The sequence below is a fragment of the Symphalangus syndactylus genome, chromosome 18 (genome assembly GCF_028878055.3).
Source record: "Symphalangus syndactylus isolate Jambi chromosome 18, NHGRI_mSymSyn1-v2.1_pri, whole genome shotgun sequence".
Classification (NCBI taxonomy): Eukaryota; Metazoa; Chordata; class Mammalia; order Primates; family Hylobatidae; genus Symphalangus; species Symphalangus syndactylus.
In genome coordinates this window covers 35,058,091-35,072,347 of record NC_072440.2, presented here as the reverse complement: position 1 = coordinate 35,072,347, position 14,257 = coordinate 35,058,091, and positions in this window count along the sequence as shown.

The following is a 14,257-nucleotide window of genomic DNA, read 5'->3' as shown; positions in this document are numbered from 1 at the left end:
CCTCTGCAATGAGAACATGAGCATGGGAACTGAAGCAACCATGCTGGATCCAGAAATGGACACCAACTGAAGATGGCAGAAGTTCCCTATGTCAACCTAAAATAATCAAAATCTAACTTAAAGAGAGTTTCTTGAAGCCCAAGTGGGAATATGGACCACCCAGAGACACCATCTCCAAAGGAATAGAGTCAGTGTTCGAAAGTAAGGAAATTAAGATTTCATTTCTATAGGCAGAGACAGAGGAGATTTTAGCAGAATTACATTATTCACACAAGGTTGGCACACATAGCAATTTGCTTATAGGCAGTGTTTCTTTCTGGGAAGGGTACACTTAACACATTCTTACAGAGGGTGCAATAACCATGGGTTTTCTGTCATCTGGTCTAGGCAAAGCAGGACAACAAAGGAGAAATTAATCTATTATAAGAGTCATTAATTAAGACGGCAGGAGGTTTTGTTCCTGATGTTTAATTCTCTCTAGCCATTGAACTGAACTAGAAAAATAAGAAAGCGAGTTAATCTATAATCCAAGAACAGAGATTGTAACCATATTTGACTCAGATCACAATCATATCTCTCTCAAGGCTTAAAGTGTTTGGTGTTTAATTCTCTCTAGCCAATGAACTAAACAAGAAAAATAAGAAAGCGAGTTAATCTGTAATCTAAGAGCAGAGATTGTAACCATATTTGACTCAGATCACAGTCATGTCCCTCTCAAGGCTAAAAGTGTTTGGGGGATTCCAATAGCTCTTAAATTTTATTTATTTTCATATCCAGCATCCCTGGGCCACCTACCTCCATCCTATTACCCACAAAAATAAATAAATAAAATAATGTCTATCTTGTTTAAGGCATTATGAGGTGAACCTTTGTACAGAAGAGCCTGTTAACTAAATTAATTTCTGTATGCCTCAGTTTCCTCATAGTAAAATGGGGATAATAACACCAACATCATAAGAGGTTCTACCAAATAGCTGTCTAATTACTTGCTTAGAACTAAAGCTCTTTTACGGAGAAAAAATCAAACAAACAAAACATTGCATGATACAGTATTGGAGAACATTGGAGAAAGGAAAATCTTTTAAATAGTGTTTTAAATCAAACGTTAATTGATTTCCATGTGGAAAAAAATGTAAACTTGACTGCTGCCTCATGTCATACACAACAATTAATTCCAAATTGATTACTGATATAAAGTTAAAAAGTAAAAAGTACAGAAGATAATATAGGAGAATATCTTCACACCCGTAGAATTGTGAAATAGTTCCTAACAGGACACAAACCACTTTGGAAAACTGTTTAACATTATCTATTATCTAGAACATTTGTGTACCCTCTGATCTAATAATTTCACTCCTAGAGAGAAACCCAACAAAAATATATGTGTATATATTCAGACAGGTAAAAGAATATTCATAGCTACATTATTGGCAGCAGCCAAAAACAGTAAGCAATTCAAAGATCCATCAATAGAAGCACGGAATGAGCAAATTGTGGTATATTCATGCAATTGAATGCTATAGAGCAGTAAAAACAAATAAATGAACTACATTACAGCTACTTACAACCATATGAAAGAATATAACCATAACAATGATGGGTGGACAAAAGCTAAGTGCGAAAGAATGCGTAGTGCTACAGCAGCCAACATTTACAGCAGCTGAGAGACAATATTATGGCCCCGTGACACAAATCTGGGCAGACACCACAGCATTTATGACAATTCACCCCTTGCATTGCTCAGATCCACTTGCTTCTCACATTAAATTTGCTCCATTCAGATACAGTTTCTTCTGAATTCTGTTGTCACAATTCCTGGAGCCATAAATAAAACGAGGGATAGTGGGACAAACCACAGCCCCCACTTATGCATTTGGTCCCAAGACTGTATAGCTGATTCTCATCATCTCCCTACTCTACCACCCATTCTAGAACCCTTCATTCTAGGCTGGCCCTTCTGGGTTGCCTGGTAGAATGGCTAGACCCTCACCAAGGGGTATGAGGTCCTGAGGGTTACCATGCTCTTATTGGACTGTGTTTGCTGTTCTTTTTGACTTACAGTTAAACCTGGGTATGAGAATACCAAGAGATCATCCATCAACCTGAGTGCCAAATATTTACCTGCATCATGATTACTTTGCAGTAGCCCTCTCATGCCATGATGATCAGGGCCAGCTACCCCTGTCTGTATGATAACTCTTTTATTTGCCTAAAAGTTAACTGGCATAAGGAATCTAAAGTGACTTGGTAACAGCTGTAGCTCAAAGTTTAGTGGGACTCATTTTCTCCCCTCTAGGACCCAGGATCTCTAGACCAACAGACTCTAAAGTTATAGAAATGGGAAGCATACAGTGGATTACTGAGATCACTCCTACTTTCAGCCCTTGATTTTTGGGCCCATATATTCTATCTACTGGAGACACAACCAAATAGCGACCACAGGATTAAGGAGAATAGTGCATCCTGGAGGATAACATCCAATGTTGCAAGGTGTCCTCTCCTTTAAGAGCATGTCATCACTCCATCAGAGTGGAGTATGTCATAGGAATAGTGAATCCAGTAGTCATGTTTTCTCTGATAACGTTTCCTATAAAATGGGACCCTTGGTCTGAGACAGTGGTACGCAGGATCTTATTTCAGTAGACCACACGTCAGTGAATCCACAGAGAATGGTGCTGGATGAAACCCTGCAGACAGTAAAGGTAAACCTACGTTCAGAAAACAGGTTAATCCTAGTCAGGTAGATGCAGTCAACTTACCATCAAGTGGCAGGTAGTTCCTATTGAGAAATGACATTTTATCATGGGCACAGTGTCAATCTCTGTTACCAATAGGTTGGACATTCAGCAGGCTGAATGTCTGCCAGCCTTGGTGAGAAAGGCTTGTATTAGTGTCCTGTTTTTGCTGTAACAAATTACCACATACTTTGTGGCTAAAAACAATATAAATTTATCAACAGACCATTCTGGAGGTCAGAAATCAGTTTCACTGGTCTAAAATCCAGGGACAGCCAACGTGTATTCCTTCCAGAGGCTCTAGAGAAGGATCTATTTCCTTTCCTTTATAGCTTCTAGAGGCCTCCTGCATTTCTTGGTTCATGGCCCCTTTCTCCATCTTTAGGCCAGAAGTGTAGCATCTTCAATTCTCCTCCCTCTCTGTTTATAACCCCTGCTTTCATCATCACTTCTTCCTTGACTTGGTCCTTTCTGCCTCCCTCTTGTAAGGGCTCTTGTCATTACATCAGGCTTACCCAGATAATCCAGGATAATTTTCCCATCTCAAGATCCTTAACAAAATCAAATCTACAAAGCTCCTTTTGCCATGTAAAATGACCCACTTACAGGTTCCAGGGATTAGGATGTGAACATCTTTGGAGGAGTCATTATTCTGTCTACCATAAACCAATGCTGTTGGGCCCAATCATAGCCTCATCCCTCCCAGGAGCTGTTTTTTGAATGGTTTAGAATTTTCTGCTGCAGATTGCATGGCCTTGCTTCAAAACCCTAAGGGTCTCTGCTGTGATTCTCTTATAGGAGTTTTCCAGAGTCTCCATTAGCATCCTCAAATACCCAGATACCTCTAGTACCATGGCCTCTGCCAGATATAATGCAAGTGACAGGGCTGCTAATCCTGTACCCTAAACCTGCTGCAGAGCCACTCCTTGCTCTGGGACCCACTTAAAACTAACATTCTTAACATTATCTGATACATGGGTCAGAACTCTATCCCTAAGCGAGTTGATAAGAATCAGCTATATCATCTTGGGACCAACTGCATCCCAAGTGGAAATAAGCTGCCTCAAACTCTGAAGGGGCTGATCAAGCTTCATAGTTCTTCCTTAATGATAGGAAATTCACGGCGTAATAACTTGTTTTCATTTTGGAGGGGATGTCCCAGCATACCCAACACCATGGGACCCCTAAAAACATCACCAATGTAGTAAGTCCCTTAATCTTTGCAAGGTTTATTTCCCATCCCCTGGAGTTCATGTGTTTTACCATGGCATTCACAATACTTCATGGTCACCAAGTCCAGTTAACATGATGCCACCAACTTAGTGGATAGAGGCGATGTTCCCTAGAAAGAACCTTCAAATTAATAGGCTCTGACTGTGCTGTCATGAGGCATGGTGAGGTTTTCTACAGATAGAAATGCCTGGTTCCAAAAGGTCATCTGAGGACAGGGAGTTATGCTATACCCCAGGTACTCAACCACTCAGTGATTAAAAAGTATATTATGAAAACATAGTGTGCTGTGGACTGTGAGGTCTACTGGAGATGGAGAAGCTGGGTTCCAAAAAGTCATCTGAGGACATGGAGTTGGGCTATACCCCAGGTGCACATCTGCTGAGTAATAATATTATACAATGAGAACATGGAGTGCTTTTTTCATTGTCAGATAAAATCCCATAACATTGTGGCATAATTTGTAATAGTACACATGTACTTTCCTGTTGATAAAACTTGGCCTGGGCTTTTAAAGGTTTCCTCCTCATCTCTTCCCTGAAAACCTCTGCTAGTGACATGTAAAGATAGTTGATTTGTTTCCAGGAAGATAAAATTAGCAACTCTTATTGGGAACCCATAACATCTCTAGAATCCTGATCCTCTTAAAACTTCTTGCATCTTTTTCTGTAATAATTTTTATTATAATTACAATTAGTAGAGATCTTTGGAATTGTCTTAAATTCTCATAACACACATACCTGTGGCTGTATTAATCAGTTACAGTAAAGGTACCACATTCAGCAAAGCAGCTACTATTGGAGCTTCTTGGGTAAGCTTGTGGCAGTCTACTCACTGCATCTGCCATGGTTTGTGCAGTTTGTGAAGAAGCCAAACTGGTGAATTAAATGGTGATATGATAAGAATCAACATCCATGAATTTCTTCCATTATCCTTGATATGTAGTGTTTTTGATTAACTATCTTGATGAGGCTGGAAGGTTTGAGGAACTACCACTAGGCCTTTTCTACTATAATAGCTCTTCCTCTATAGGTCAACTAATCAATGTGATAGTACTGCCAATTGCTAAGTATATTCATTTCACTTATATATTTCAGAACAGAAGAAATAATTACTAGGTGGGTCCATGGATGCCGCTGACACACTGTGAGGCCAATCTTGGTCAGGACTCTACTTGTTCTTCCTCTAACAGATGTTGGGCCCCTGAATATTAGTGTCAGCTTAGAACCTTTATCCAAAGCCCTTGAAAGAGTTGAGTGTTCCCCTTTTCCCATCATTTGGTGTCCTGAATAAATGGCCATAGGGCCATGTGGGGAAGGACTAAGGGAATCATTACTGCACAAACTTTGCAAGAGGAAAGTTTGCAGAGACCATCTTAATGGACATGTATCCCCCCAGTCAGTAGATGATGAGAGAAAACCGGCTCATATCTGGAAACTGGATAAGAGATTGTGATGTCAGCCTTCTGCTCATCATTTTTGCTCCCTTCAAATTGTATTTTAAGTAACCCTTTGCCATTTATCTTACTTATAGGAATACATGATGACCATTATCAGCCATCTCCAAAGATCCCTGCAGGTTCACCTCTCTTCCTACTATTCTGATCCTGCTGCCCATTACAGCAATTATGCCCACCTTGCTTCTGATGATTAGATGATTCCCCCTGGCTCTTGTTAATCCAGGATCCTACCATTTCCATTGCTAGTAGGATCCCAGTTCAATAACAGCCTCTTCTACTATCAGCCCTGTCCTACATAGGATGGACACCACAAAACTCATTATTAATACTGCTACTCCCTCACTAGGACATTCCTTATTGTCTTGGAAAATAAAGTATCCTCTGCATCCTCCCAAGGAACAGAGTCAGCTGGTGGGTTTTCCAGTCTCATAGTAGATCTATGCCAGCATGCTTACTTCTGAGTCTTCTAATTCCTTCCTCTATATTCTGCATGGTCATTCTTGTATCACAGCTTTATTTAATGTGGCCCATCATTTTTTTCAAGCCTCCAAGTGCCCTAACTGCTGTTTAAACCATCTTCCAGGACCCTTACCAAAGTGTTAAATATTATGTCACAGAAGAATGTTTCTTATTCAGTTTTATATTTTGTCACCCCTTGATCCAGCACCCTTAGGATCCACGTTCTTCTGGTTTCTGCTGGTACACATAAGTCAGCTCCTTTGGTGTATAATTCATCACCTCCTTTCATAAGCCTAGCATATGTCCATCGTAGATCCTATTAGTTACTGGTCTGGCAGTCAGAAAAGGAAACACAGGCAGATCCTGTTTCCTTCCTATGAGGAAGACCTGCAATGTCTTGTAAGGCCCCAGTGTCATTTGAGGTGTCTGCATTGTCTTCAAGATGGAGGGTAGCGGCTCTATCTTCCACAAGGTGGAATGAGCCATTTCTGCAGGCTTGGAGGGTTCTGGATCATCTGTGCAATTTAATGGACTCAAGGGAAAATACTTAGAAGTTCCCTTTCCAGAGCTCCATCTCTATGGGGACCCTAACTCTAGTACTGCAATTCAGGCTGCTTTGAAACTCTGCCCCTCTTAAAACTAAATCTAGTGTGTCTAGTCTTCAGATATGTCTGCCCTCCAGCTACAGAAGATGAGGGTCTCTTTACGTTCTTCCCAAAAGGCCCACTCACTCTCACAGTTTGCTTTAGATTGCTGATTGCCCAGAGCCTATTTTCCCTCATCAACGACCATCCCCTTCCACAGTCCTCCTAATTGCTAGTTCTCCTATGCTAGAGCCAGTGCATTCCCTCCTACCTGTATCCTGTCCAAATTGCAACAGGATAGGTGAATGCCTTAGAAATTACACTGCTAGAACATGCCAAGGCTCAGCATTGGGATTACTCGCCAGACAGATGGCAGTGAGGTTCCTAGCCTGCTATTAGGTCCCTGCTATCAGGCTAGGAACTTCACTGCCATCTGTCTGATGAGTAATCCTATCCTTAGAATCAGCTTCCTAGGACCATTCTGGTACTCAGTGTCTTAGGCTAGGTTTCACAGAAGCAGATCCTAAGATAAGGATTTGTATGCACATATTAATAATATTTTTGAAGAAATACTCTTCTCCTTGCTCAGCTCCTTCCTCTTTTCCTATCCTAGAGGAAAGAGCTGAGCAAGGACATTGTCTCAGGTAAAATCTAGGCTTAGCCTGATCCACTGTTAGGGGTGGAAGGGACAGGGCTGGGGCACAAACTTCATTGTCTAATTGCACCCCTTTGAGGCAAAGAAGCCAGCTTTTGACCCTCATGCCTGTGGGGCATTGGCTGTGGACCATCTGGCAAGGGAGCTGTACAGAGTAACCTCTTGAGGAAAGACGGCATATTAGCAGAGGGCAGTTCTCAGGAGAGGGGCGGTGGGCTGTGAAGTGGCAACTGGAAGGTGCACTAGCCCAGGAGAGGGGATCTGGGCAAGACACCAAATGCATCTTATACAATAGTTTTTAATTGAGGTCTTACATAATTATCTTATCTAAAATAGGAGGCCGAGCATTCCAGCTCCCTTCCTTGATTTATTTTCCTCCAGAGAGCTTATCGGCTTCTTACATATGACAGAATTTGTTTATAATCATGTCTCCCCCTATTAAAATATAAGCTCCATGAGGACAGCATTTATTGTGTGTTTTTAATCACTGCTAGAACCCCAGTGCACAGAAGACTGCCTGGCACACAGTCATCTCTGAAGAAATATTTTGAATGAATAGGTTGTTGATATTACTGTCTGATCATCTGACATGTCAAACATATAGATCTCTTTTGAATCAACAAAACCATCATTCTCTACTCTGGGCTTTCATCAGAGTATTTTACTCTCAAATTGGCAACTACCATTTTCCTATCAAAAGTGAGGTTGAGAATGCCCAAGAGACTAACTGTGTTTTCTTCTAAGTTTCTAAATTCTGTCTTCATCACCGTATATTGGCAGAAAATAATCCAAGATCCATAAATTAAAATAGATGCCAGAAAATACCACTACTGATTTCTAAGTTTACGGTTCTTGGGCCTCAGCTATTACCCTTTGACTCTGCAAGATAAACTTTCCTATGAAGAAATTCTTCCACATGGTGAAAGTCTATATTATTTTTAATGCAGGAAACTGTAACATGGTGGAAAGTCTAAGTTTGGCTTCATAGATATGAGGTATTATTCTAGCTTGCGCATAACTGCAGAAGTCAACTTATCTCTCATTCTATGTGATCCTGGGTCACTATGCCTGTGATCTTGGGTCACTATGCCTTTAAACTTCCTGTTTAAAGTGAAATAATATGCCTAAGGAAAAGCTATCACAAACGCATCTACTGCACTAGGTGTCTAAGAAGGAAGAGAGAAAAAGAAGAAGCTACATGATGTAGAAAATTTTCCCATGGGGAATTTGTTTCCATTCGATTTTTTTTTTTTTTTTTTTTGAGACAGGGTCTCACTCTGTTGCCTAAGTTGAAATGCAGTGGTGTCTTCACAGCTCACTATAACCTCTACCTCCCCAGGCTCAGGTGATCCTCCTACCTCAGTCTCCCGAGTTGCTGGGACTATGGGCATGTGCCAGCATGCCCAGCTAATTTTTGGTTTTTTGGGTTTTTTTTTTTTGGTAAAGAAAGGGTTTGCCATGTTACCCAGGCTGGTCTTGAACTCCTGGGCTCAAGACATCTGCCTGCCTTGACCTCCCAAAGTGCTGGGATTATAGGCATGAGCCACTGCACCTGGCTGCATTCAATTCTTTTTTTTTTTTAACAAATCCCCTTAACTCTCCTACTAAATTCCATCTCAGTACACTGTCTATCTCTAGGGATTCCATTCTGTCACTTATCTATATCAGAACCCATCCTCCATATAGGTGAAGAGAGGAGTACTCACCCCAAGTGAGAGAGGTGAAGTGTGGGGCCAGCATTCACATTGCCCCCAAATGTTCAGAAACCTGACTGTGGCACCTGATCCAGGCTTGCCTCTTCCACCTCCTTCAGCAGCCCACTCTACTTAAAAATAACCCTCTTCCCATCCCCAATTCAGAAATCAACTTCTTTTGTGTTTTCTTTTCTCAGATTTAGAAAGGATTTCTACAAATTCATTAGAACATTGGTACAATTGCACATGTCTTTCAAATTTTAATCAAGATGAAATTTTTATTTTTGCTACATATTGCTATGGGAAGTCTCTCACTGAGCTGAGCCAATTGTATGACTTGTTACAGAGCAAGATATCATCTTCTACTGAGAGATAAAATGCTTAGAAAACATCAAACTGAAGCAAAAGAAAGATTATGCACTTACTGGACATATAGTAGCTTTGTTTCATGAGTATATAGGAGAGAGTGGCCGTGGCACTGAAAAGTTCTTCTAAAAATTGGCACAATGTTAAAGAACAGCTGGGTGGATAGTTTAAAGCCTATTGTGCCACAAAATTCTAATGTCAGAACCAATTCTGTGCTCCTCATACATTTACCCAAAGATGAAGCCATAAGTCAAATGACAATCAGCTTTAACCAGCTCATTCTTAACTAGGAACAAACAAACAAGGATCACTAGATATTTGAAGAGAGTCTACAACTTGAAAGAGAAAGACTGTCAAACAAGCAAATCAGAAACACTGACACTGGAGAAAATAGAGATAGTTCTAATTATACTCTAGTACATTTGGAAGGATATTGCATCCTCAACAAACAAGATAGAGTATTCTTAGAAAAACAACAACAGAATAAAAAAAAGAGCTAATGAAAATTCAAAACAATCGCCAAGATATTCAAAAGGATTGTTGAACAAAACACCAGTGAGTAAAATACAACCAGATAGATAGATGATAGATAGATAGATAGATAGATAGATAGATAGATAGATAGATAGATAGACAGACGACAATACAGCCAGACCAGTGGGAGGATCATGCCAGGAATACATGACAACTTTCAAGAATCAATGTCATTCCCTATATCAAGAAACCAGGAAGAAAATCATATGATAATCTCAATAGGTGGGGGGAAGCATGTGATAAAATTCAATAACCATTCATGATTTTTTTAATGAACAAGCTAGGAATTAAATTTGAATTCCCAGCAACTAGGAGTTAAAGGAAACTTCCAAAAAATGATAAGCGGCATCTACAAAAAGCCTATAGGTAATATAACACTTGATGGTGAAAGACTGAATACTTTGTCTCTAAGAAGAGGAACAGGTAGCTATGTCCACTTTTACCATTCCTATTAAAATTTTACTGGAGCTATCATATAAGACAGAAAATAGCACAGCTGTCTAGAACGTGAAGAAATTGAAGCTCTAGTGTACTGCAAGTGGGAATGTAAAATAATGTAGCTGCTTCAGAAAACAGTTTGGCAGTTCCTCAAGAGATAAACAGAGAGTCACCATATGACTCAGCAAATTCACCCTAGGTATATACCCAAGACAAATGAAAACATATGTCCATACAAAACTCCGTGCACAACCATTTATAGCAGTATTATTTATAATAGCCAAAAATTAGAAAAAAACAAATGTCAAGAAACTGATGAATGGAGAAATAAAATGTGGTATACCTATACAAAAAAATAATAATGGCAATAAAAAGGATTGAAGTGTTGATACATGCTACAACATAAATAAACCTTAAAAATATTATGCTAAGTGAAAGAACTCAGCCACATATTATATCATTCAAATTATGTGAAATATCCAGAATAAGCAAATTGTAGAGACAGAAGGTAGATTGCTAGTTGCCTAGTATAGGGGGTAGGGAGGTTGCAGGGGAAATGGGAATTGAAGGTTAATGAGTATAGGGTTTCTTTAAGAGTGATGAAAATGTTATAAAATGGATTATGGTGATGGTTGCACAACTCTGTGAATATACTAAAAACCACTGAATGGATAAATCATATAGTATGTGGATTCTCTCAATAAAGCTATTACATATACTTTTAAATGTGTTGGTGCTCCAGCTAGTGAAATAAAGCAAGAAAGGAAATTACAAGCAAACAGGTTGAAAAGGAAGAATTAAACTTCTCTATTTGCAAATGATATAATTGTCTATGTAAAAGATCCCAAAGAATTTACGAAAAGGTACTACATCTAATAAGCAAATTTAGCAAGGTCATAGGATACAAGGTCAACGTTTTTTAAATCAAGTATACGTCTATGTACTAGAAATGAACAATTAGAAACTGAAATTTTAAAAAGTATCATTTGAAACAGCACCAAAAATTGAAATAATTAGATAAAATTCAACAAAATATGCATTAAGATCTATATCCTGAAAACTATAAAAACTGATCAAATTAATCAAAGATAAAGATCATTCATCATGATCCAGTGGGATTTATCTCAGGGATGCAAGGATGGTTCAATATGTGCAAGTCAATCAATGTGATTATATCATCTCATCAACAGAATTGACATGATCAACCATATGATCATTTCAATTGATGCTGAGAAAGCATTCAATACTATTCAACAATGTGCCATGATAAAAAAATAAAAATAAAATAAAAAACCTGAGTATAGAAGGAGCATACCTCAACACAATAATAGCAGACCCACAGGGTCTGCAACACAATGTAATAGACCCACAGGTAGTATCTTACTAAATGAGGAAAAACTGAAAGTCCTTCTAAGATATGGAACACAACAAGGATGCCCACTTTCGTAACTGTCATCCATGTAGTACTGGAAGTACTAGCTAAAACAGTCAGACAAGAGAAAGAAATAAAGGTCAACCAAATAAAACAGAAAAAGTCAAATTCTCCTTGTTTGCAGATGATATAATCTTGTATTTAGAAAAACCTAAAGACTCCACCAAAAAACTATTAGAATTGATAAATTCAGTAAAGTTGCAGGACACAATATTAACATACAAAAACTAGTAGCATTTCTATGTACCAACAGCAAACAATCTGAAAAAGAATCAAGAATGTAATCCCATTTACAGCAGCTACAAATAAAATAAAATACCTAGGAATAAACTTAGCCAAAGAAGTGAAAGATCTCTACAATGAAAACTATAAAACATTAGTGAAAGAAATTGAAGAGGACACACACAAAAATGGAAAGATATTCCATGTTCATGGATCAGAAGAATCAATATGGTTAAAGTGTCTGTATTACCCAAAGCATCCAAAATCCTAGCAGGATGTTTTGTAGAAATTGACAAACCTAATTCCAAATTCATATGGAAAAGAAAAGAAACTGGAATAGCCAAAACTATTTGAAAAAGAACAAAATTGGAGAACCGTATTACCTGAATCAAGACTTAATATACAGCTACTACAATAATAAAAACAGGGTAATATTGGCAAAAGGACAGACACACAGATCAATGGAAAAGAATAGAGAATCCAGTCATAGACACGCACACACATGGCGTTAACTGATTTTCTACCAAGGTGCCAAGGCAACTTAATGGAAAGTTTGGTTTTTTCAACAACTGGTGCTGGAACAATTGGTCATCCATATGCAAAAAATGAATCTTGACCTATACCTTGCATCACACTAAAAAATTAACTCAAAACTTGCAACACAAATGTAAAATCTAAAGCTATAAAAACTTCTAAGAAAAAAATATAGAAAAATATTTATAATGAGTTAGACAAAGATTTCTTAGATACACACAAAAAACACAAATCAAAAAAGAAACATTGATACAATGGATTAAGCTGGGCATGGTGGCTCATGCCTGTAATCCCAGCACTTTGGGAGGCCAAGGCAGATGGATCACTTGAGGTCAGGAGTTCGAGACCAGCCCGGCCAACATGGTGAAGCCCCATCTTTAATAAAAATACAAAAAATTAGCCAGGCATGGTGGCACACACCTGTAATCCCAGCTACTCAGGAGGCTTAGGCAAGAGAACTGCTTGAGCCCAGGAGGTGGAGGCTGCAGTAAGCTGAGATTGCGCCACTGCACTCCAGCCTGGGCAACAGAGTGAGACCCTGAAAAAAAAAAAAAAGAAAGAAAGAAAGATACAATGGATTAAACACTTCTGCTTTCTGAAGGTATTAACTTTAAAAAATTAAAAGCTAGCCACAGACTGGGAGAAAATGTTGTAAAATACATACCTGATGAAACATTGATATCCAGAATATATAAAGAATACTTGAATCTCAATAAAAAGAAAACAAACAAACTGATGAAAATTATAGGCAAAAGATTGAAGAACTATTTCAGCAAAGAGGATCTACAGATGCCTAATGAGCATATTAAGGAAATGCAAACTAAAACCACAATGAAATAATTATATACACCTATCAGGAGGAAGCGGTGGGAATAGCCCTCAGAAATGACTCCCTAAAGAAGGCTGCATGCTATAGTACAGAGCATTAGACTCTAAGTCAAAAGTTCTGGGTTTTACCTCCAGCTACACCCATCGTGTAGCACCAAGTCATGGATCCCTGTCCATAGTTTCTTTATCAGCCCTGCAGAGATAATAACATTTGTCCTACTGATCTTCCAAGCTATTATGAAAGCTTCATAAGTAGTAAAATTCTATACAAACTTAAAGAACCACTGATAAGAGAATTTCATGAAACTGTTTGGAAAAGTATTACCATTCTAAAGGATATTTGGATAGCTTCACCACATACAGTCACCCCTTGGCATCCACCAGGGATTGGTTCCCTGCACCACCACCCCCACAGATACTAAGCCTGCAGATGCTTAAGTCGCTTACATAAAATGCTGTAGTATAGTATTTGCAAATAACCTATGCAATCTTCCCATATATTTTAAATCAATCCTAGATTACTTATAATACCTAACACAATGTAAATGTTATGTAAATAGTTGTTATACTATATTGTTTTTATCTGTGTTATTTTTGTTATTGTATTTGTATTTTTTATTGTTTCCTTCTGAATATTTTTAAGCCACAGTTGGTTGACTTCATGGATGTGGAACCCTCAGATACCAAGGGTCAACTGTACTTTGTGAATATGATCCATGACTGAGAGATGCCTGCTTTCAAGCAGCTCACCATGCAAGGGGCAGACAAACTCTAAAAAGCATAATGTGTTCTTAACAATAAGCAGCCGTTTAAATACTTAGTCAACCTGTCTACTAGGGGGAAATAAGCTACTTTCCAACTCCGGGCATGAGTGTTAGCTATTCTTCTGATCCACCAGATCTATCTCTAATCTTTTCCAACTTGCGTGTGCCCCAGGAGGATGAACCATGTGAATTCTGTCAGTGGGCTCCCTTGCCCTTTGGCTTCCAAATGTGTCTGTCAAAGGGGAGCCTGACAGGAGGAAGGAGGGAGGAGAAAGACAATGAAATCAGGACATGTGTCACACTGTCTCCCTGCAGGGTCACAG